The sequence below is a fragment of the Pseudophryne corroboree genome, chromosome 2 (assembly GCF_028390025.1).
Source record: "Pseudophryne corroboree isolate aPseCor3 chromosome 2, aPseCor3.hap2, whole genome shotgun sequence".
NCBI classification, from domain to species: Eukaryota; Metazoa; Chordata; class Amphibia; order Anura; family Myobatrachidae; genus Pseudophryne; species Pseudophryne corroboree.
Genome location: NC_086445.1, coordinates 464,502,116 through 464,525,212, shown reverse-complemented (window position 1 = coordinate 464,525,212; position 23,097 = coordinate 464,502,116). Strand labels below are relative to the sequence as shown.

Sequence of the window (23,097 nt, the reverse complement as noted above, 5' to 3'; positions counted from 1 at the left end):
AGCATCAGCCAAAGACTGATCTTAACTGTAACATAACCCTTATGTAAGCAATAACTATATACAAGCCTTGCAGAAATATGTCCGCACTTGGGACGGGCGCCCAGCATCCTCTACGGACTAGGAGAAAAAGATTTACCGGTAGGTTTAAAATCTTACTTTCTCTTATGTCCTAGACGATGCTGGGGACTCCGTAAGGACCATGGGGATTATACCAAAGCTCCAGACCGGGCGGGAGAGTGCGGATGACTCTGCAGCACCGATTGAGCAAACATGAGGTCCTCATCAGCCAGGGTATCAAACTTGTAGAATTTTGCAAAAGTGTTTGTACCCAACCAAGTCACCGCTCGGCAAAGCTGTAATGCCGAGACGCCTCGGCCAGCCGCCCAAGAAGAACCCACCTTCCTAGTGGAATGGGCCTTTTTACCGAATTTGGTAACGGCAATCCAGCAGTAGAATGAGCCTGCTGAATCGTGTTACAGATCCAGCGAGCAATAGACTGCTTAGAAGTAGGAGCGCCAACCTTGTTGGCTGCATACAGGACAAACATTGCCTCTGTTTTCCTAACCCGAGTCGTCCTGGCTACATACATTTTTTAAGTCCACAGGTGCCACAATAGGTTGGTTCATATGAAACGATGAAACCACCTTGGGCAAAAATTGAGGACGAGTCCTCAACTCTGCTCTATCCACATGGAAAATTAGATAGGGGCTTTTGTGAGATAAAGCCGCCAATTCGGACACCCGCCTTGCAGATGCCAAGGCCAACAACAACATTGCTACCTTCCAAGTGAGAAATTTTAATTCAACCGTTTGAAGAGGTTCAAACCAGTGAGATTTTAGGAACTGTAACACCACGTTAAGGTCCCATGGTGCCACTGGGGGCACAAAAGGAGGCTGGATGTGCAGCACTCCCTTTACAAAAGTCTGGACTTCTGGGAGAGAAGCCAATTCCTTCTGAAAGAAAATTGATAGGGCCGAAATCTGTACCTTAATGGAGCCTAACTTTAGGCCCATATCCACTCCTGTCTGTAGAAAGTGGAGAAAACGGCCCAGATGGAAATCTTCCGTAGGAGCATTCTTGGCTTCACACCAAGATACATACTTCCTCCAGATACGGTGAGAATGTTTCGCCATCACCTCCTTCCTAGCCTTTATCAGAGTAGGGATGACTTCCTCCGGAATACCTTTCCCAGCTAGGATTTGGTGTTCAACCGCCATGCCGTCAAACGTAACCGCGGTAGGTCTTGGAACACGCAGGGCCCCTGCTGCAACAGGTCCTCCCTGAGAGGAAGAGGCCATGGATCTTCTGTGAGCATTTCCTGAAGATCTGAATACCAGACCCTTCGAGGCCAATCTGGAACAATGAGTATTGTCTGCACTCTTTTTTGTCTTATGATTCTCAATATTTTTGATATGAGCGGAAGAGGAGGGAACACATAGACCGACTGAAACACCCATGGTGTCACCAGGGCGTCAACCGCTACTGCCTGAGGCTCCCTTGACCTGGCACAATACCTCTGAAGCATCTTGTTGAGGCGTGACGCCATCATGTCTATTTGAGGAAGTCCCCAATGACTTATCTCTGCAAAAACTTCTTGATGAAGTCCCCACCCTCCTGGATGGAGATCGTGTCTGCTGAGGAAGTCTGCTTCCCAGTTGTCCACTCCCGGAATGAAGACTGCTGACAGAGCGCTTATGGGATTTTCCACCCAGCGAAAAATCCTGGTGGCTTCTGCCATTGCCACTCTGCTCCTTGTCCCGCCTTGGCGGTTTACATGAGCCACGGCTGTGACGTTGTCTGATTGAATCAGAACCGGTAGGTCGCGAAGAAGATTCTCCGCTTGTCGTAGGCCGTTGTATATAGCCCTCAATTCCAGTACGTTGATGTGTAGACAAGCCTCCTGGCTTGACCATAGTCCCTGAAAATTTCTTCCTTGTGTGACTGCCCCCCATCCTCGGAGGCTCGCGTCCATGGTCACCAGAACCCAGTCTTGAATGCCGAACCTGCGACCCTTGAGAAGGTGAGCACTCTGTAGCCACCACAGGAGAGACACCCTGGCCATGGGGGACAGGCTTATTTTCTGATGTATTTGTAGATGGGACCCCGACCACTTGTCCAGAAGGTCCCACTGAAATGTCCTCGCATGGAACCTTGCCAAAGGGGATGGCCTCGTAGGCCACCACCATTTTTCCCAGTACTCGAGTGCATTGATGGAATGACACTATTTTTGGTTTTAGCAGGTCTCTGACCATGTTCTGGAGCTCTTGAGCTTTTTCCATTGGATCATGTCTAAGAAAGATAGCCGAGTCGTTGGAATCAACTGTGACTTTGGTAGATTTAGAATCCAGCCATGCTGCTGCAGCACTCTCAAGGAGAGCGACAGGCTTTTCAGCAATTGATCTCTCGATCTCGCTTTTATCAGGAGATCGTCCAAGTACGGGATAATTGTGACTCCCTGCCTGCCAGGAGCACCATCATTTCTGCCATTACCCTGGTGAAAATCCTCGGGCCGTGGAAAGCCCAAACGGCAACGTCTGAAACTGGTAATGACAGTCCTGTACAGCGAATCTCAGGTACGCCTGATGAGGAGGATATATGGGGACATGAAGGTATGCATCCTTTATGTCTAGTGACACCATAAAATCCCCCCCTTCCAGGCTGGAGATAACTGCCCGGAGCGATTCCATCTTGAATTTGAACTTTTTCATGTACAGGTTTAGGGATTTTAGATTCAGAATGGGTCTGACCGAGCCATCCGGTTTCGGGACCATAAACAGGGTTGAATAGTACCCTTTACCCTGTTGGACTAGGGGAACCTTGACAATCACTTGCTGTTGACACAGCTTTTGAATTGCAGCTAAAACTATTTCCCTCTCTGGGGGAGAAGCTGGCAAAGCCGACTTGAAAATTCGGTGAGGAGGCACCTCTTCGAATTCCAGTTTGTATCCTTGGGATATAATTTCCATCACCCAAGGATCCACGTCTGACAGAACCCAGACCTGGCTGAAGAGTCGAAGATGTGCCCCAACTGGCGCAGACTTCCTCAGTGGAGCCCCAGCGTCATGCAGTGGATTTAGTAGAAGCAGGGGAGGACTTCTGCTCCTGGGAACTAGCCATAGCAGGCATTCTTTTCCCTCTACCCTTACCTCTGGCGAGGAAGGAAGAGCCCCGACCTCTTCTGGACTTATGCGACCGAAAGGACTGCATCTGATATTGTGGTGTTTTCTTTTGCTGTGGGGGAACATAAGGCAAAAAAGAAGATTTACCCGCGGTAGCCGTGGAAACCAGGTCCGCGAGACCCTCCCCGAATAAAACCTCACCCTTGTAAGGTAAAACTTCCATGTGTCTCTTTGAGTCGGCATCAGCCGTCCATTGGCGGGTCCACAGGGCTCGCCTAGCAGAAATAGCCATGGCGTTGGCTCTTGAACCTAACAGCCCAACGTCTCTCGCAGCGTCTCTCATATACAAGGCTGCATCTTTAATGTGACCTAAGGTCAATAAAATGCTATCCCTATCTAGGGTGTCAATGTCAGATGACAAGTTATCTGCCCATGCTGCTACTGCGCTACATACCCATGCCGACGCTACTGCCGGTCTGAACAAGGCACCCGTATGTGTATAAATTGATTTTAAGGTAGTTTCCTGTCTGCGATCAGCAGGATCCTTGAGGGCTGCCGTGTCCGGAGATGATAGCGCCACCTTTTTGGACAAGCGCGTTAAAGCCTTGTCCACCCTGGGCGAGGATTCCCACCGTAACCTGTCCTGCGTGGGGAAAGGGTACGCCATAAGAATTCTCTTGGGAATCTGCAGTTTTTTGTCTGGAGTTTCCCAAGCCTTTTCAAATAAAGCGTTCAGCTCATGAGATGGGGGAAAGGTTACCTCAGGTTTCTTTTCCTTAAACATGCATACCCTCGTATCATGGACAGAGGGGTCATCTGTGATATGCAAAACATCTTTTATTGCAATAATCATATAATGAATACTTTTGGCCACCCTTGGGTGTAACCTCGCATCATCGTAGTCGATACTGGAGTCAGAATCCGTGTCGGTATCAGTGTCTGCTATGTGGGACAGGGGACGTTTCTGAGACCCTGAAAGGCCCTGTGACACAGCCAAAGCCATGGATTAACTCCCTGTTTCTTCCCTGGACTCTGCTTTGTTCAATCTCTTATGTAATAAAGACACATTTGCATTTAAAACATTCCACATATCCAACCAATCAGGTGTCGCCGTCGCCGACGGAGACACCACAATCATCTGCTCTACCTCCTCCTTAGATGAGCCTTCCGCTTCAGACATGCCGACACACACGCACCGACACCCCCACACACTCAGGGATATATATCTATATGGAGACAGACCCCAATAAGGCCCTTTGGAGAGACAGAGAGAGAGTATGTCAGCACACACCCAGCGCCACTGGACACTGGAATAAAATCCCAGTCAGTACAGCGCTTTTATATATATATATATATATATATATATACACTCACTGCGCCAAAATAAATGTGCCAGAGTCTCTAGTGCTAAGAGCACTAACTGCGATGCCAGCTATGAGAGAGGACCCACACACGGAGACCGATGCCAGCACTGCCAGCTACGGTAGAGGAGGGGGCCCACACACGGAGACCAATGGACACCAGAAAGGTAAGTACAGAAGAAATGGGTGCAGTGTGTGCGGTGTGGGCCAACTGTGGACCCAGGGGCCCATTGCACCGCACAAACTACACGCAATACAGATATGCCACTGATTCTAGGTACAGTAATTAGAAAAACATTTGTGTATCTGTTTAATGACCAAGTAACTATACTATTTATAATGCACTAGATGGCGCCCTTATTTATTTTTCACAAGTAACAACATTAAGCATTTTTTTATTATTTTGGCTGGTCATTTTCAACACAGGTTACATTGCACCATGCTTACCTACTTTCTGCAGCTCTGTCCGGGAGAGAGCTGCCAGGTCGGCTCAGTGGAGGGCCGGGGCGGGACAATGACGAGAAGAGGGGGCAGGGCGGAGGCAGAACAGGGAGGAGGCAGAAGAACAGGGCGGGGCGAAGGTGGGACGAAGGCGGAATGAGGGTGTGGCTACCTCGGCACAAATTTAAGCCATGTCCCCCACTCTGTAATGCCGCTACAACCGGCATTTTACAGCAGGGGGCGTGACTATGATGACGCGATTCAACAAGAATCGCGTCATCGATTGTCCGGCGGCCGGGCAGGGGGAAACAGCAAAATCGGGAGACTTGTCTGCTCTTCCGAGGGGCCGGGAGGGTCACCCGATTTTCGGGAGCCTCCTGGCCATTCCGGGAGAGTAGGCAAGTATGCATTGCACATGTCTTTGCAAAACACTTTAAAGCTAAAGTCACATTCAGCCTATTTATATGGCATGTTCTGCTTTAGGTTACATACCCTAAAATGTATATTAAACAAATACTTTTTGTAAGCAACTGAAACAAATGTTCCAATATAGCAGCCAACGGGCTTGTTATATTTCTGAAATGTTCTGCTGCTGCCCCTCTTAATGAAAGCACAAACACTCCAACATGTTAATGTTACACACCGTTTTCTTAACTCATACTGTACGTAGTTTCAAAACCAAAATATATCAACAGTATAAACAAATTATAAGTTACCCGTAACATTTTATTTACCTCCAACAGAGGAAACCTCTCTTGGTCCATCTTCTTGCTAAAGTCGGCAGCATTGATACTGCTGATGAAGTGTTTGAGGATGATGAGGAAGGATAAGGATGATTCACAGCCCGCACCAATCTGCCCAGCCCAATCTACATATGTTAAAAAGGTAATAAAAATTATAAAGTGTACACAATGCTTAAACCAAAAGTGTATAAATCCAGTTACTTTACCTGATAACTGCAGGGCAGAATATTAGTAGTCTGGCAGATGAGCAAAACAGATTAAAAAAATAAGAAATGTTTTATATATTTTTGTTATTTAATAAAAAAAACACACCATATGTCCATAAATTGGTCTATCTCCCATTCTTGCGTAATTTAGTCTTGCAAGAGGGTGAGGCGACCTATCCTTTTACAATATGGAGGGTGGGCGGGGTACACAATTGAAGTCACCTACTTGACGTCAATGCAAGGCAGCCCCTGACATTCTTCGAGGCAACTGTGAAATTCAAAACTCTGAGGGCTTATCCCCTAGCCTACTTTCAGGCCCAACACTATATAGCCTCCGTGGTGCGCACGTTCTTGGAAGATGACTGGTATAAGACAATTGTCTTTCTAGACCAATACCCTCACGCGGGGCAATTTCTATCTATTATAGATTCCTAAGTGAAGACCTAGATCATGAGTTGGTAAGTCAGGGGATGCGCCAATGGCTGACGCAATTCCTAACTCTTTCTATGGATGACTTGGTGCAAGGCTTCTGAGGTTGCGTACACTGATGACTGCTAACACATATAACGAGTTTTTCTTAAATGCGTATAATGGAACTTATTTGTCTGATTCTCATACTGTATGTACCCTAGATGTGCCAAAGAGGAGGCAGACCTTCATCACTGTCTTTGGGAGTGTCCGTTGGTTCAAGGCTTCTGAAGGAGGGTAAAGTGAGAGACTGAGACACATCTGGTTAATAATGTGCCATTTATTCCAGAGTGGGCTGTTTTGGACATTTTTCCAAGGGAAAAAGAGACTTACCCCAGGCAGTATGAAATTATTGCTTGCTATATGCGCTGTGGCAAAAAAAGACTATTCTGCAGGATTGGATACACCTAACCCCTATTCATTTTCATTTATACAGGCAGAAACTTACTTTCATCTTTCGAATGGACGGGGTTGAGCCACTGGTCAATAAGGAAAAGAAGCCTCTTCCTTTTTTGATACATGGGAAAGTTTTATTACAACTTTGACAACTTCGACGCAGTCCCAGATCTATTATAGTATGTGTGTCTGACACAGTGATATGAAACACAAATTGTTCTGGGCGATCCCCCTATTACATTGCCTAATAGGTGAATGCCAGACACCCCTTTCTTTTACTGTGGATCCCTCCCCCCTTTTCTCTTTTCTTTAATTGTGCCTGTTACACCTCTGCTCAAGTATTACATATCTGCTTGTTTCTTACACAAGTCTTGAGTTATATAGACATCTGTAAATTGTAACGTAATGTATTTGAAGGTGCCTCGCAGTGAGGAAAATTTACTAAGGTAGGAGTTTTTTAGAACTGGTGATGTTGCTCATAGCAACCAATCAAAGTCTACTTAACATTTATCTAGCTGCTTCTAGTAAATACATAATGTGTAATAAGCATTACGGTGTATTGCATAATGTGTAATGGGCATTACGGTGTTTTGCATAATGTGTAAGGGGCATTATGGTGTGTGTCATAATGTGGCCATGCCCCTATTGTCATGTAGCCACTCCACTAGTTTTGTGTGACCACACCCCCTCAACACATGACCACGCCCATTTTGACTACCAGTACCACTAAGGAAAAATTCCTACTTGCACCACTGAGAGACACACAAAGTAAATTCACATACTTACCATCTTAATTGAAAATATCTTACAAAAAAAATAATTTGATAACAATGACAAATAATTGTTAAACTGCGCCCCCCTAAAACAAAAGTCTAGATCCGCCCCTGGTTGCCCAAAAAGTCTAGATTCGCCCCTGGTTGCCCGGAAACCCCCCTACTATTGGCCAGTGGTTAATATTATAACAACAATAGCATATAATATGATTACTAGAGCTGGCGCCACAACATGCAATTTAAGGGACAGAGCAGAGCTGCTGCACATGCCCAGAGGTGGCACCTTCTTCTACCAAGTTTGCTGAGAATGTGGATCTGAGTACTCAGTCAGTGCACTGGACTAGAGAGTAGCTGCCAGGAAGAAGATATAGGAACTTTACCATGAGGTGGGATAATGTGTGCTTAGAGAGTGCAGTACTGCTTATACTGGTTGTATTATGTTTGTGTATTTACTTATTATTGGATGTTTAGCCTTTTATTGACTAATTATTTTATTTATATTAGTTAAATATGTTTGATACAGTCTATTTTATAGACCATCTATAGTGTTAATTAGTAATACTGCATTCCATACACTATCTAGTGTGTAAAGTGCAGACAAATGTGCACATAAGGGGGGTCATTCCAACCCGATCGTTCTCTGAAGTTTGTCGCAGCGTAGTGATCGGGTCGGAACTGCGACCATGCGCATGGCAGTCATCGGTGCCCAGCACAGAGGCGGTCGCTGGGCGGGAGGGGGCTGAATGGCGGCGTTAAGCCGCCGTTTAGTAGGCGCGGACCGGCCAACGCAGGCGTGGCCTGACCATTGGGGGGAGGGAGTGGCGCGGCAGCTGCGTGACGTCTCACGCAGCCGCTGCGGCCAGCGGCAGCGACACACAACTCCCGTCCAGCCGCAGGAGCTGCGCTGGCCAGGAGTTACTCCACAGATACAAAGGCATCGCCTCTGTGCGATGCTTTTGTATTTGTGCAGGGGGGGGCGGCACTGACATGCGGGGCGGTCTAGCCCTGTGCTGGGCATCCCCCCGCATGTCTGAGTTTACGATCGTGACTGTGCTAAATTTAGCACAGCTACGATCAACTCGGAATGACCCCTTAATATGTTCCAGGGTCAGTACTGTTTCTTCTACTGCTCCCTCAGACTCCCACACTTGCTCCAATATTCTGCAGAGGGGGAGATTGTACAGTAGATTCCATTTAGAAACCCCCCTCTAGAAATCCTGCGTTTGCCACTGTCATTTGTATATCTTTTTTCCTTAAATCTTACACTCATTTCTTCAATTTCTATTTTTAACATATCTTTTTCTGTGCAGTTTCTTTTTAATCACTTAAATTGTCCTAGGGGTATCACTTCTAGCCACCTTCTGTGGTGTTCACAAAAGTGGTCTATATATGAGTTGGCTTCCTGTAAGTCTTTGTGTGTATTTTACCTTCCTTTATATACACAACCAAATCTAAAAAGGGTAACTGTAAGGTGCTAATGTCAAAAGTCAATTTTATATTACAATTATTAATATTAATACTTTCACAGAAGTGGTGTAATGATTCTGAGCTAAGGACCTTATTCAGTACTGATTGCAGCTTCTGTTAAAAAGCAGTTGCTGCGACTTAAATAGTTGCCGCCCAGAAAGAGAGAAAAAACACCCATTGCAGAAATTGCGAAAACATTGCAATATGCGGGCTGATCGCAAAACCATACACAATTACCGGAACATTGAAGATTTTTACCACCTGCACCAGGCAAGGTCGTACACAAGTTTTGCAACATAAGAGGCTGGAAGTGGTCATCGCTGATGTCAGAGTCCCTCCTTAAAAACGCCTGTTTTTTTTAACACACCCAGAAAACGTCATGTTTCCGCCCAGAAACGCCGGCTTCCTGTCAGTCAAACAGCGGCTGCTTTGTGATCACGATCTGTGCGCAATTTCTGCTGCTACTTTTTTTAATGATATAAAGTTTTAGAAGGAGAGGCATACATTACAGCTTGATGCAGTATAACAGGAATATAAACAATAAACATTTAGCTGAAAGGCCAACAGAAAAACAAATGCATAATTAGTCTCCGGGAGGACAATGAAAGGGGGAGAGTATATAGTAGCATGTCGACTCACCAAGAGACTTGGAGTATAATAATAAAAGTATAAAAGTATCTTTGGTAAACAAAAAAATAGAATATAAAAAGGGCGTGGGCCCATTGAGGTCCATGTTGTAATGGAGACGGAAAATATTTAGCAAGACGGACAAGCATTGTAGGTGAGGAGAGAAAAAGAGGAAAGATCAGGATATGAAGAAAAAGGAGGAGGAGAAGGGTCCACCTGTGAGTCAGGGACCTGAAAACTAGAGAGGTAGAGGGGGAAGAAGGGAGAAAAAATAAATAAATAAATAAAAAAATAAAAGGAGGGGGGATAAGGGGGAGTAATAGTAATTGTTGGATGGGACCCATATTTAGTTCGAACCTGGAAGGGGGTGATTATGGTGCCTGTACCAAGGTAACCAAATAGAGTGGAATTTTTGTACCATGTTGTGTTGAAGACTGGTGATGTATTCCATATTTGCGATAAACCAAATCCTATTTATTAGGGATTGACGGTTAGGTGCTTCGGGGTTTTTCCAATTACGTGCTATTTGGTATTTGGCTGCGCAAGAGATATGGAGAATCAGTTTTTTTGAGTCTCTAGGGATGCAATCGGGTGGGGCACAAAGAAGAAGGTTAGCAGGTGAGAGAGGCACTGTCAAATCGATTAATTGAGCGGAGAGCGTGCGGACCATCGCCCAGAATCGAGCAATTATTGGGCAGGACCACCAGATATGATAGAATGTGCCTATCTGACCGCAGTTCCTCCAGCAAAGGTTGGAGGTGTCAGGATAGATTCTGTGCAACCGGTCCAGCACTAAATACCATCTCGTGTATATTTTGTATGAGTTTTCGCGGATAGCCACACTGATGGAACATCGCGAGATTGCATTGCAAATTGTATCCCACTCCTCAACCTCGAGGTGTTGCCCTAGGTCTGATTCCCAAGCCAGCTTGTGTGGTTCAAGGGGGAAAGGTTCGGTGTTCAGGATGGATTTATATAAAAGAGAGATAGTGCCTCTATCGGTGGGGCTGTAAATGCAGAGTCTCTCAAAAGGGGAGGGAACCGGTAGTGGGTATGATAAGTGTAGAGAGGAGATAAAGTGTCGGATTTGAAGATATTGATAGAACAGAGAGTTGGGTAAATCATATGTGTTTTGCAAGTCGGAAAACGATTTGATGGCATCTGTCCCTGTGAAGTGGCGAATTCTAGTGACACCTGCTGAAATCCAAGTGCGGGCCATTCCTGGAGAGAGCCCCGGGGGGAATGCTGGGTTATTCCAAATGGGGGTCAAAGGAGAGGGGTAAGTAGATAATTTAAATTTTTTGTTCAGAGTCTGCCACTTTCTAAGCGTCAGTTCTATTGTGGGTGAAAGGTGATGTGATTGAGGGTAGTGTTTTTGAGGAAGCCAGGGTAGGTATGAAATAGACGGAACGCCTAACAAATCACTTTCTAAGTCAACCCACCTTTTAGTGTGCCTCGGGGCATGCCAGGCGACCAATTGACTTAACTTAGTCGCATCAAGATAGCGCTGGAGGATGGGGAGACCCAAGCCGCCATCCTGAGAATGCTTGGATAAGATATCCCGTCGGATTCTAGGCTTTTTGTGGTTCCAAATGAATTTACATAGTGTAGATTGAAGGGTACTTAGAGTTTGCGGAGGGATTGGGATTGGGAGCGTCTGAAACAAGTATAAGAGTTTGGGGAGAGCGTTCATTTTTATTGCATTGATTCGCCCTATCCATGAGAGAAAGTAAGATTCCCGTTGATGGACATCTTTGAGGATAGAGGTGATGAGCGGAAGATAGTTAGCTCGGTAGAGAGAACTGTAGGATTTAGTAATGAAAACCCCTAGATATTTGAGCGAGTATCTGCACCAGGAAAAGTCAAAATTTGTTTGTAGTTGAGACTTAGCGAGTTTGGGGATGTGTAAGGAGAGGGCCTCGGATTTTGTCGGATTAATTTTATATCCGAAAGATTACCAAATATGGATAACTCTCGGAAGAGATTCGGAAGGGAAATAGTTGGGTTTGTCAGCGTAAGGAGAATGTCATCAGCGAATAGGGAAATTGTATATTGGGTATGGTTAACAGAGGCCCCAGAGATGTCAGGGTTGGCCCGGATGTGATTTGCGAGGGGCTTGATTACAAGTGCGAAGGTGAGAGGAGATAGCGGACACCCTTGTCGGGTTCCATTCGAGATTTTGAAGGGATCTGACAATAAGCCGTTACAATGTACGGATGACGAAGGGTTCTGGTATAAGGCCTGTATAGCCTGAAGAAATTTACCTTGAAAGCCAAAACGCTGCAGAGTCTGCAGCATGAAAGGCCAGGAGACCCTGTCAAAGAACTTCTCCGCATCCAGAGCAAGCGCCAGAGATGGGATTTTGTGAAGATTAATGTGATGAATAACATCAACAACTCGTCTAGTATTGTGGAGCGCCTGTCTGGACTGGACAAAGCCCACCTAGTCAGGGTGTATTAGCGAGGAAAGAATAGGATTAAGTCTACTAGCCAGTATTTTAGTGAAGATTTTCAGGTCGGAATTCAGAAGTGATATGGGCCGGTAGTTAGAGAGTAGTTGGGGGTCTTTATTGGGTTTTGGGAGCACAGTAATAATAGCTCTAGTGGTGTAGGGGTGGAAGGGAGAACCTTCTAGTATAAGATTAAATACCGTTGTGAGGTGAGGAAGTAGTGCGGGTTGAAAAGTTTTATAATAAGACATCGGGAAACCATCTGGGCCTGGTGCTTTGGACGGCCTTTGACATTTAATGGCGAGATCGATTTCTTCAGTGGTGATCGGTCTATCGAGATCCGAGGAAGTATTTGAGTCGTAGATGAGGCAGATCAGAGGCTGTTAAGTAATCAGAGGTCGTTGGGTGGGTCGGGTTTAAAGGAGACGGGGTTTCGGGCAGATTTTAGAGCCACTCGTAGTAAGTCTTGAAAAGAGAGTTAATAGCGGCAGGGCTATATTGGAGGGAACCGGAATCATCTTTTATAGCCGGTATAGCAGTGTGTGCTCTCCGAGCCTTCAGTCTATTGGCCAATAGTGTGTCGGCTTTGTTACTCTTTTCGTAAAATTTTTGTTTTAGCCAATGGAGAGAATGCTCAGTTTTTTCAGCTAATAAAGCGTTCAAGGCCGCCCTAGCAGTCGTAATTTGTGTATAGAGAGGGCGCGAGGGTCGCTGTTTATGTTGGGTTTCAAGGTTGTGGACTTCATCCGTAAGGGACAATAACTTTTGCTTGTGTTCCCTATTTCTATGTGATGCGTAGCTAATGATGTGACCTCTAATAACAGCTTTGTGAGCTTCCCAGATTAATGGTGTACAAGAGGAGTCAGTGATATTTAAAGAGAAATAGTCAGCAATAGCTAGATAATTTTTTCTTGGAATTTAGGGATCTTCAAGAGTGTTTCGTTTAATCGCCAGTTGGGTCGGGTTGTCGGGGTGTTGAGGAAGTCGAAAGTGGCGGTGATGATGGAGTGGTCTGACCAAGAGTTAGTAATAATAGATGAATCTGAAATTTGTTTGGAGACCAGGGTGCCACAGAAAAAAAGGTTGATTCGAGAGTACGACTGGTGTGGGATTGAGAAAAAGGTATAATCCCTAGCAGTGGGGTTGAGGGCCCGCCATACATCGAAAAGGCCTGATTCACGGATATATGTTTAAAGATCGGGAGGAGGAATCACGTTGTGGGCAGAACGGGCAAGGAGATTTATCTAGGACAGAGTCTGGAACGGTGTTAAAGTCTCCCCTTAGTATTAAATACCCTTTTCTGACTTTAGTCAGTTCAGAAAAAAAAAGAGTTAAAGAAGGAGGGTTGTCCGGAATTGGGGGCGTAAACAGCGGCGATCGTGCATTCTAGATGTCCTAGTGTGCCCGTTATGATGACATAACGTCCGTCAATATCCGTATGGGTCGAATGTAGGATGAATGGTATTTTAGAATTTATCAAAATAGCTACCCCATTATGTTTCGATTGGCTTGAGGAATAGAAATCTGTTGGGTAGCGTTTGTTGGTCAGGGTTGGATGCGACCGGAATTTAAAGTGAGTCTCCTGAATAAATACTATTCCCTAAGAGTTTGGAGAGAACGGAACAGGGACGAACGTTTCTGAGGGGTGTTGAGACCCTTGACGTTCAGAGGCGCCAAAATTAGAGGCATCTTGGGTGCTGCTTGACAAGAGGGGGAGGGGGAGAGAAAGAAGAGAGAGAAAAGTAAAGTAAAAGAACAAAAAAAAAGGGGGGGGGGGAGAAATGAGGAAAGGACCCTGACTCGACAATGGGGAGAGCAAGAGAGAGAAAAAAAGAAAAGAGGGAAACAGGTACTGAGAGAAAGTGTGAGGGAGGGGAGGGGTCAGTGCAGGAGTTCCTCCCGACCAGCGAATAGGAACAAGCACAGAGATTGGGATCGACTGATCCGAGGTGGAGGAGTGTCGGGTGTCGGCCGTACTCCATCCACGAAAAAGCAAAAGGTGGAGGAGCGGGCCTGTAGACTAAAACTCAATAATGCGAACTTGTGAAGGTATTGAGGGAACACGTCCCTCCAGTGGTGTTTCATGCAAAATTATTGGTAGTGGCCAAGGGGTGGAAGAACCAGTGTGGAAAAGACAGGGGGGGGGGTGTGAGAAATGAGGAAAGGACCCTGACTCGACAATGGGGAGAGCAAGAGAGAGAGAAAAAGAAAAGAGGGAAACAGGTACTGAGAGAAAGTGTGAGGGAGGGGAGGGGTCAGTGCAGGAGTTCCTCCCGACCAGCGAAGAGGAACAAGCACAGAGATTGGGATCGACTGATCCGAGGTGGAAGAGTGTCGGGTGTTGGCCGTACTCCATCCACAAAAAGCAAAAGGTGGAGGGGCGGGCCTGTAGACTAAAACTCAATAATGCGAACTTGTGAAGGTAATGAGGGAACACGTCCCTCCAGTGGTGTTTCATGCAAAATTATTGGTAGTGGCCAAGGGGTGGAAGAACCAGTGTGGAAAAGACAGGTAGCGGATGCAAGAATAAGAGGACAGTAGTATCAAGAGTAGCTAGACAGGTGTCGAGCTATTAGGCGGAGCCTAGCATTGGTAGCAGTAACAATAATACTGCAGTAAAATTGACAATAAAGTTACCATAAAACTCAACACATCCTAGAATATGTATATAAATGTGGTGTATGCAAGAACAGTAACTACGTAACATTAAGGGCCGTGTGAGTTGATTGGTCAGGGCATCTACGGCAATACATCTAGGATCAGAACAGGGTGAGAAATGGTATACAACTTGCGCAGAGATATGGATGAACTAAATGCAGTAACACGTCAAAGTTATGCTGTTAAAACAAATACAGCCAAGAGAATATAATATGTAAAAAAGAAAAAAAAGGCAGGCCGAAAGAAAAAGGGCAGGCAATATACGGTAGCCATTCAGCAATAACCTGAGTGATAAACTGGAACAGAGTAAGCAGTCAGCGCAGTAACTAGAACAAGTAGAATGTTCACATAGCCTCAAGTGCAAGAACATTCAGGCCGGTCGAGATTCGGGATTCGGCCCGGTTAGGGGATCAGAGTCCTCCAAGTGCGACAAAAAGTCCACACCTTCTCTTGGGTCCTTGATAACGATCATTTTGCCGTTGTACTTGACCAGAAGCTTGAAGGGAAATCCACAGCGATATCGTATCCCACATGTGTGGAGTGCGGAGGTTAAATCCCTAAGTTCTCGTCTTTTGAGTATTGTAGAGGGAGCCAGATCCTGGAAGAACTGCAACTTGGAATTTTCAAACAATATGTGTGGCTTGCCCCGAGTCTGGAGGAGAACCAGTTCTTTATCCTTGAAGCTAAGGAAGCGCATGATAACATCCCTAGGGGGATTGCCATCACATGGTCTGGGTCGGAGGGCCCTATAGACCCTTTCTAGGGGCATTTCTCGGGGACCGAGGCTCGGCACAAGGGTAGAGAACAGCTTGTGTATGTAGGTCTCGAGGGCCGCTGGAGGAATGGACTCTGGGATATTGCGAATTCGGAGATTATTTCTCCTTTCACGATTTTCCAAATCCTCGTTTTTGGCGCGTAGCTCCGATGTGTCCGGGATAAGATGATCGATATCCTGACAGTCTCTATGTGATCATTTTGAAGAGAGTCTTGTCTGGATTCCAGTTTAGAGGTTCTAGAGGACAAAGATGAGACGTCTGATCTGATTGGGGGGACCGCTCTGTCCAATTTGGATTCCAGCGACTCTCAAGTCCATTATGAGCGATTTTAAGGCCAGAATATCTTCTTTGGTTGATAGAGCGGGTGAGGGAGATGCGTCGTTTCTATCTGACGAGGATAGGCTAGGGGAAGGAGGGCCTGAGAGCGTGGAGGATTTATCACTTTTGTTGTTTTTAGTGAAATGTTGGGAGATGTCCGTTCCTGCACGTTTTCTGGCGTTTGTTGCGGATCTAGACATGGTTGTACCTCAGCAGTTGGATCGGAGTAGAGAGGGTTAAGCAGGACACTGGTGTAGTTGGCGAGAGGGAAATAGCGAGATGGCCGGACAGAGGACCACTGGAGAGCGGAGTTGAGGTGTAATCAGTGGAGCATGAGGGCCTGGCAGGAGTAATGCAGAAAGATTATGCCTGAGCACAGGAGGGGATGCTTTATGTAGCAATTGCCGCCGTAGCAGTGTAGTAGGTTAAATTAAATGGGGCTCCAAGGCAGCACTTAAGAAGCAGGAGGGAAGTGATTGCCACAGGGCTTTATTTGTGATGTGTTCTCAAACCGTGCTTGGCAGTGGAGGAAAGGAATAAGAGACAAACAGAAGAGCCGGCAGAGTCTGAGTTATTATATCCAATAGAAATAACCCAGTGGGTTATGTGGGTGGTGAGGGAAGAGGCCTAGGCTCTATGGCAGGGACCACTCTGCAGCTGTACCTCACCATTAGATGCTGTTAGCAACAGTGGGGATCTTCAACCGCGCCACGCACAGGACCTCTTACTTCCAGGCAGCTTGTGAAAGGTTACGTTCAGCGGGAGCCCTTGCCTGGCCAGTTGCGGTGCAGTTTTCAGGGAGCTGAGGCCATCCACCGCACACACGGCAGCAGGGGTCTTCAGGGGTGCTGAGTAGCAGGGGTCTTCAGGGGTGCTGAGTAGCAGGGGTCTTCAGGGGCATCTGACACTATACCCTGCACTCACAGCTGACAGCCTAGGGCACTGGCAATCACTGGCAGCAGCTGCAGTCAGAGCAAGCTCATGGTCAGGGACTGCAGGGCAACTGTGTCTCTCAGAGGGCTGAAGGGGGGGGAGGAACCCCGCAGTGGCACCCAGCACTAGAGAGGAAGCGGGAGCGTGCCGCCTCAGCACCACCAATAAGCTCCGGCGGGGCTCCGGGACTTCTGTGGCACTCAGCGGGTGTAGGGAGGAAGAGACCCAGCAGCGGAGGTCAGCGGGGCAGACGATGCGGGAAATTGCCGCACACGGCGCCTCCAGATCCACTCCCAAACTCCAGCCCGGGAGTGACGGAGGTCTCGGATGGGAGATCAGGCCCCACTCAGCACGGCCGCACAGAGGAGGCCGCCAGTCCAGCGAACAGCAGCCTGTGGTAGCGGAGGTCAGGGGTAGCCCGAAGACCAACACAAGGAGACCGTGGGGACAGGTGAAAAAGGTTTTTTTTACCTTTGTTTGCTGGGTACTCCAGCTATGCACTGCGTCCCTAAGGCCACGCCCCACCATTTCTGCTGCTATTTTTGCACGCGCATGCGCAATGCAAACTATGTGCATGTGCAGTCATTCGATAATTAGATGGATTGCGAATTGCAAGTTTTACAATCCAACCTGAATAAGGCTCAAAATCCACTTCTGCTTTTGCATATTTTGTGTTCTGAATGATCAAGCTGCCAATCTGACATTATAAAGTCATTTTAGTTTGTTTGCATATCTGTTATTACACTCGGGTGTAGTATGATATGCCGGCGGCCGGGCTCCCGGCGGCCAGCATACCGATGCCGGAATCCCGACCGCTGGCATACCGACAGCTGGGCGAGCGCAAATGAACCCTTTGCGGGCTTGCTATGGTCGCCACGCTGCTGGCACGGTGGCGCGCTATGTGTACCATGCTATTTATTGTCCCTCCAGAGGGGTCGTGGACCCCAAGAGCGACAAAAAGGTGTCGGTATGCCGGGTGTCAAGATTCCGGTGCCGGGATCCCAACAGCCGGCAAACTAAATACCAGCCATTACACTCATGTGTCTCTGACCTGTTAAACTACCAAAGTGAGAAGCAACTTCCAATATCTTACTCATGTAACAATTTTCCAGCACATAGCTAAGTGATTTTTCCTCTTTCTCTAATGTCCTAGTGGATGCTGGGGACTCCGTAAGGACCATGGGGAATAGACGGGCTCCACAGGAGACTGGGCACTCTAAAGAAAGATTAGGTACTATATCTGGTGTGCACTGGATCCTCCCTCTATGCCCCTCCTCCAGACCTCAGTTAGAATCTGTGCCCGGCCAGAGCTGGATGCACCTAGTGGGCTCTCCTGAGCCTGCTAGAAAAAGAATTTGTTAGGTTTTTTATTTTCAGTGAGCTTCTGCTGGCAACAGACTCACTGCTACGAGGGACTGAGGGGAGAGAAGCAAACCTACCAGCTTGCAGCTAGGTTGCGCTTCTTAGGCTACTGGACACCATTAGCTCCAGAGGGATCGAACACAGGCAGCGGTCCTCGATCGTCCATTCCCGGAGCCGCGCCGCCGTCCCCCTCGCAGAGCCAGAAGCACTGAAGTCCGGAGAAGACAGAAGACGTTGAAATCGGCGGCATGAAGACTCCTGTCTTCAATAAGGTAGCGCACAGCACCGCAGCTGTGCACCATTGCTCCCACAGCACACGTCCAAACTCCGGTCACTGTAGGGTGCAGGGCGCTGGGGGGGGGGGTGCCCTGGGCAGCAATTTGAGTACCTTTTGGCATAAATATGCATATATACAGTCACAGACTGTATATATGCAAAAACCCCCGCCATTTTTACACAGGAGAAGTGGGACAGAAGCCCGCCGCTGAGGGGGCGGGGCCTTCTTCCTCAGCACACCAGCGCCATTGTTCCTTCACAGCTCCGCTGGAAGCAGCTCCCCAGGCTCTCCCCTGCAGTATCCAGGTACAAGAAGGGCAAAAGAGAGGGGGGGGCACATAAATTTAGGCGCAAAACAGCATAAATCAGCAGCTATTGGGTAAACACATATTATAGTGTAAATCCCTGGGTTATATAGCGCTGTGGTGTGTGCTGGCATACTCCTTCTCTGTCTCCCCAAAAGCCTTAGTGGAGTCCTGTCCTCAGTCAGAGCATTCCCAGTGTGTGTGCGGTGTGTCGGTACATCAGTGTCGACATGTTTGATGAGGAAGGGTATGTGGAGGCGGAGCAGGTGAATATGAATGTGGTGTCGACGCCGTCGGCGCCGACACCGGATTGGATGGATATGTGGAAGGTGTTAAATGATAATGTAAACTCTTTACAAAAGAGGATGGACAAAGCTGAAGCCTTGGGACAGTCAGGGTCTCACCCAGTGCCTGATCCCACAGTACAGAGGCCGTCGGGGTCTCATAAGCGTCCACTATCCCAGTTAGTCGACACAGATTTCGACACGGAGTCTGACTCCAGTGTCGACGATGATGAGGCTAAATTGCAGCCTAAAATGACTAAAGCCATCCGATACATGATTATAGCAATGAAGGATGTATTGCACATTGCTGAGGAAATCCCTGTCCCTGACAAGAGGATTCATATGTTTGGGGAGAAAAAACAAGAAGTGACTTTCCCCCCTTCACATGAACTAAATGAATTATGTGGAAAAGCCTGGGAATCCCCTGAAAGGAAGGTAATAATTCCCAAAAGATTACTTATGGTGTATCCTTTCCCGCCAATGGACAGGTTACGCTGGGAATCCCCTCCCAGGGTAGACAAGGCATTAACGCGCTTATCTAAGAAGGTGGCCCTGCCGTCTCAGGATACGGCCCACCTAAAGGATCCTGCAGATAGAAAGCAGGAAGCAATCCTGAAGTCTGTGTATACACATTCTGGTACTCTACTGAGGCCAGCCATTGCTTCGGCATGGATGTGCAGCGCAGTAGCAGCATGGACAGATACTCTGTCGGAGGAGTTAGATACCCTGGACAGGGATACTATCTTGCTGACCCTGGGACATATCAAAGACGCTGTCCTATATATGCGGGATGCCCAGAGGGACATTTGCTCACTGAGTTCTAGGGTAAGCGCAATGTCCATTTCTGCCAGAAGGGTCTTATGGACTCGGCAATGGACAGGGGATGCTGATTCTAAAAGACATGTGGAAGTTTTACCATATAAGGGTGAGGAATTGTTTGGGGACGGTCTCTCGGACCTTGTTTCCACAGCTACAGATGGGAAGTCAAAATTCTTGCCTTACGTTTCCTCACAACCTAAGAAAGCACCGTATTATCATATACAGTCCTTTCGTCCCCAAAACAGCAAAAAGGCCAGAGGTGCATCTTTCCTTGCCAGAGGTAGGGGAAGAGGAAAAAAGCTGCAGCATGCAGCCAGTTCCCAGGAGCAAAAGTCCTCCCAGGTCTCCTCTAAATCTACCGCATGACGCTGGAGCTCCACAGGCGGAGCCAGGAGCGGTGTGGGGTCGCGTCTCAAGAATTTCAGCCACCAGTGGGTATGTTCACGGGTGGATCCTTGGGCGATACAAATTGTGTCTCAGGGGTACAAGCTGGAATTCGAAGAGACGCCTCCTCAACGTTTCCTGAAATCTGCCTTGCCGGCTTCCCCCATGGAGAGGGAAGTAGTGCTGGCGGCAATTCACAAACTATATCTCCAGCAGGTGGTGGTAAAGGTTCCCCTACTTCAGCAGGGAAGGGGTTACTATTCCACTATGTTTGTGGTACCGAAACCGGACGGTTCGGTCAGGCCCATTTTGAATTTAAAGTCCCTGAACATTTACATAAAAAAATTCAAGTTCAAAATGGAATCGCTCAGAGCGGTCATTGCAAGCCTGGAAGAGGGGGATTTCATGGTGTCGCTGGACATCAAGGATGCTTACTTGCATGTCCCCATTTATCCTCCTCATCAGGAGTACCTCAGGTTTGTGGTACAGGACTGTCATTACCAATTCCAGACGTTGCCGTTTGGCCTGTCCACGGCACCGAGAATATTTATCAAGGTGATGGCGGAGATGATGGTACTCCTTCGGAAGCAAGGAGTTACAGTTATCCCATACTTGGACGATCTCCTCATAAAGGCGAGGTCCAGGGAGCAGTTGCTGATCAACGTAGCACACTCTCAGGACGTGTTGCGACAGCACGGCTGGATCCTGAATATTCCAAAGTCGCAGCTGATTCCTACGACACGTCTGCCCTTCCTTGGCATGATTCTGGACACAGACCAGAAGAAGGTGTTTCTCCCGGAGGAGAAGACTCAGGAGCTCGTGACTCTGGTCAGAGGCCTCCTAAAACCGAAACAGGTATCGGTGCATCACTGCACGCGAGTCCTGGGAAAGATGGTGGCGTCATACGAAGCCATTCCCTTCGGCAGGTTCCATGCGAGGATCTTTCAGTGGGATCTGCTGGACAAGTGGTCCGGATCGCATCTTCAGATGCATCGGCTGATCACCCTGTCCCCCAGGGCCAGGGTGTCTCTTCTGTGGTGGCTGCAGAGTGCTCATCTACTCGAGGGTCGCAGGTTCGGCATACAGGACTGGGTCCTGGTGACCACGGATGCAAGCCTCCGAGGGTGGGGGGCAGTCACTCAGGGAAGAAACTTCCAAGGACTGTGGTCAAGTCAGGAGACTTGTCTGCACATCAATATCCTGGAACTAAGGGCAATATACAACGCCCTGAGTCAAGCGGAGCCTCTGCTCCGAGGCCAACCAGTGCTGATCCAGTCAGACAACATCACTGCGGTCGCTCATGTAAATCGCCAGGGCGGCACAAGAAGCAGGGTGGCAATGGCGGAAGCCACCAGGATTCTTCGTTGGGCGGAGAATCACGTACAAGCACTGTCAGCAGTGTTCATTCCGGGAGTGGACAACTGGGAAGCAGACTTCCTCAGCAGACACGACCTACACCCGGGAGAGTGGGGACTTCATCAAGAAGTCTTCTCGCAGATTGTAAATCGATGGGAACTGCCACAGGTGGACATGATGGCGTCCCGTCTCAACAAAAAGCTAAAAAGGTATTGCGACAGGTCAAGGGACCCTCAGGCAATAGCTGTGGACGCTCTGGTAACGCCGTGGGTGTTCCAGTCAGTCTATGTGTTTCCTCCTCTGCCTCTCATACCCAAGGTGTTGAGAATCGTAAGAAAAAGAGGAGTGAGAACAATACTCATTTTTCCGGATTGGCCAAGAAGAACTTGGTACCCGGAACTGCAAGAGATGCTCTCAGAGGACCCGTTGCCTCTGCCTCTCAGACAGGACCTGTTGCAACAGGGGCCCTGTCTGTTCCAAGACTTACCGCGGCTGCGTTTGACGGCATGGCGGTTGAACGCCGGATCCTAGCAGAAAAGGGCATTCCGGAGGAAGTTATTCCTACGCTAATAAAGGCTAGGAAGGACGTGACATCAAAGCATTATCACCGGATATGGCGAAAATATGTTGCTTGGTGTGAGGCCAGGAAGGCCCCTACAGAGGAATTCCAGCTTGGGCGATTCCTACACTTCCTGCAGTCAGGTGTGACTATGGGCCTAAAATTAGGGTCTATAAAGGTCCATATTTCGGCCCTATCCATTTTCTTTCAAAAGGAACTGGCTTCACTGCCTGAGGTTCAGACATTTGTTAAAGGAGTGCTGCATATTCAGCCCCCTTTTGTGCCACCAGTGGCACCGTGGGATCTTAACGTGGTTTTAGATTTCCTGAAATCCCACTGGTTTGAGCCACTTAAGACAGTGGAGCTCAAGTATCTCACTTGGAAAGTGGTTATGTTGTTGGCCTTGGCTTCGGCTAGGCGTGTGTCAGAATTGGCGGCTTTATCATGTAAAAGCCCCTATCTGATTTTCCATGTAGACAGGGCAGAATTGCGGACCCGTCCGCAATTTCTGCCTAAGGTGGTGTCATCTTTTCATCTGTACCAACCTATTGTGGTGCCTGCGGCTACTCGTGACTTGGAGGACTCCAAGTTACTGGACGCAGTCCGGGCTTTGAAGATTTATGTTTCTAGAATGGCTGGAGTCAGAAAGACTGACTCGCTGTTTATACTGTATGCACCCAACAAGCTGGGTGCACCTGCTTCAAAGCAAACTATTGCTCGCTGGATCTGTAACACGATTCAGCAGGCTCATTCTGCGGCAGGATTGCCGCATCCAAGATCAGTAAAAGCCCATTCCACAAGGAAGGTGGGCTCTTCTTGGGCGGCTGCCCGAGGGGTCTCGGCATTACAACTTTGCCGAGCAGCTGCTTGGTCGGGTTCAAACACTTTTGCTAAGTTCTATAAGTTTGATACCCTGGCTAAGGAGGACCTTGAGTTTGCTCATTCTGTGCTGCAGAGTCATCCGCACTCTCCTGCCCGTTTGGGAGCTTTGGTATAATCCCCATGGTCCTTACGGAG

General features: G+C 47.8%; 1 protein-coding gene across 2 annotated transcripts in view; it reads left to right on the top strand.

Annotated features, from left to right (window-relative positions):
• Positions 1 to 23,097, top strand: part of LOC135028586 (cytochrome b-245 heavy chain) — a 270,381-nt gene that overhangs the window by 91,873 nt on the left and 155,411 nt on the right. The window contains exons 2-3 of one of the 2 annotated variants that reach the window (XM_063953788.1): positions 5,665 to 5,806; positions 6,503 to 6,575. The exons of the other annotated variant lie outside the window; for it this stretch is intronic. The gene's annotated coding sequence lies outside the window, so the exon portion shown is untranslated. The remainder of the gene's footprint in view (positions 1 to 5,664; positions 5,807 to 6,502; positions 6,576 to 23,097) is intronic. 2 annotated transcript variants of the gene reach the window in all.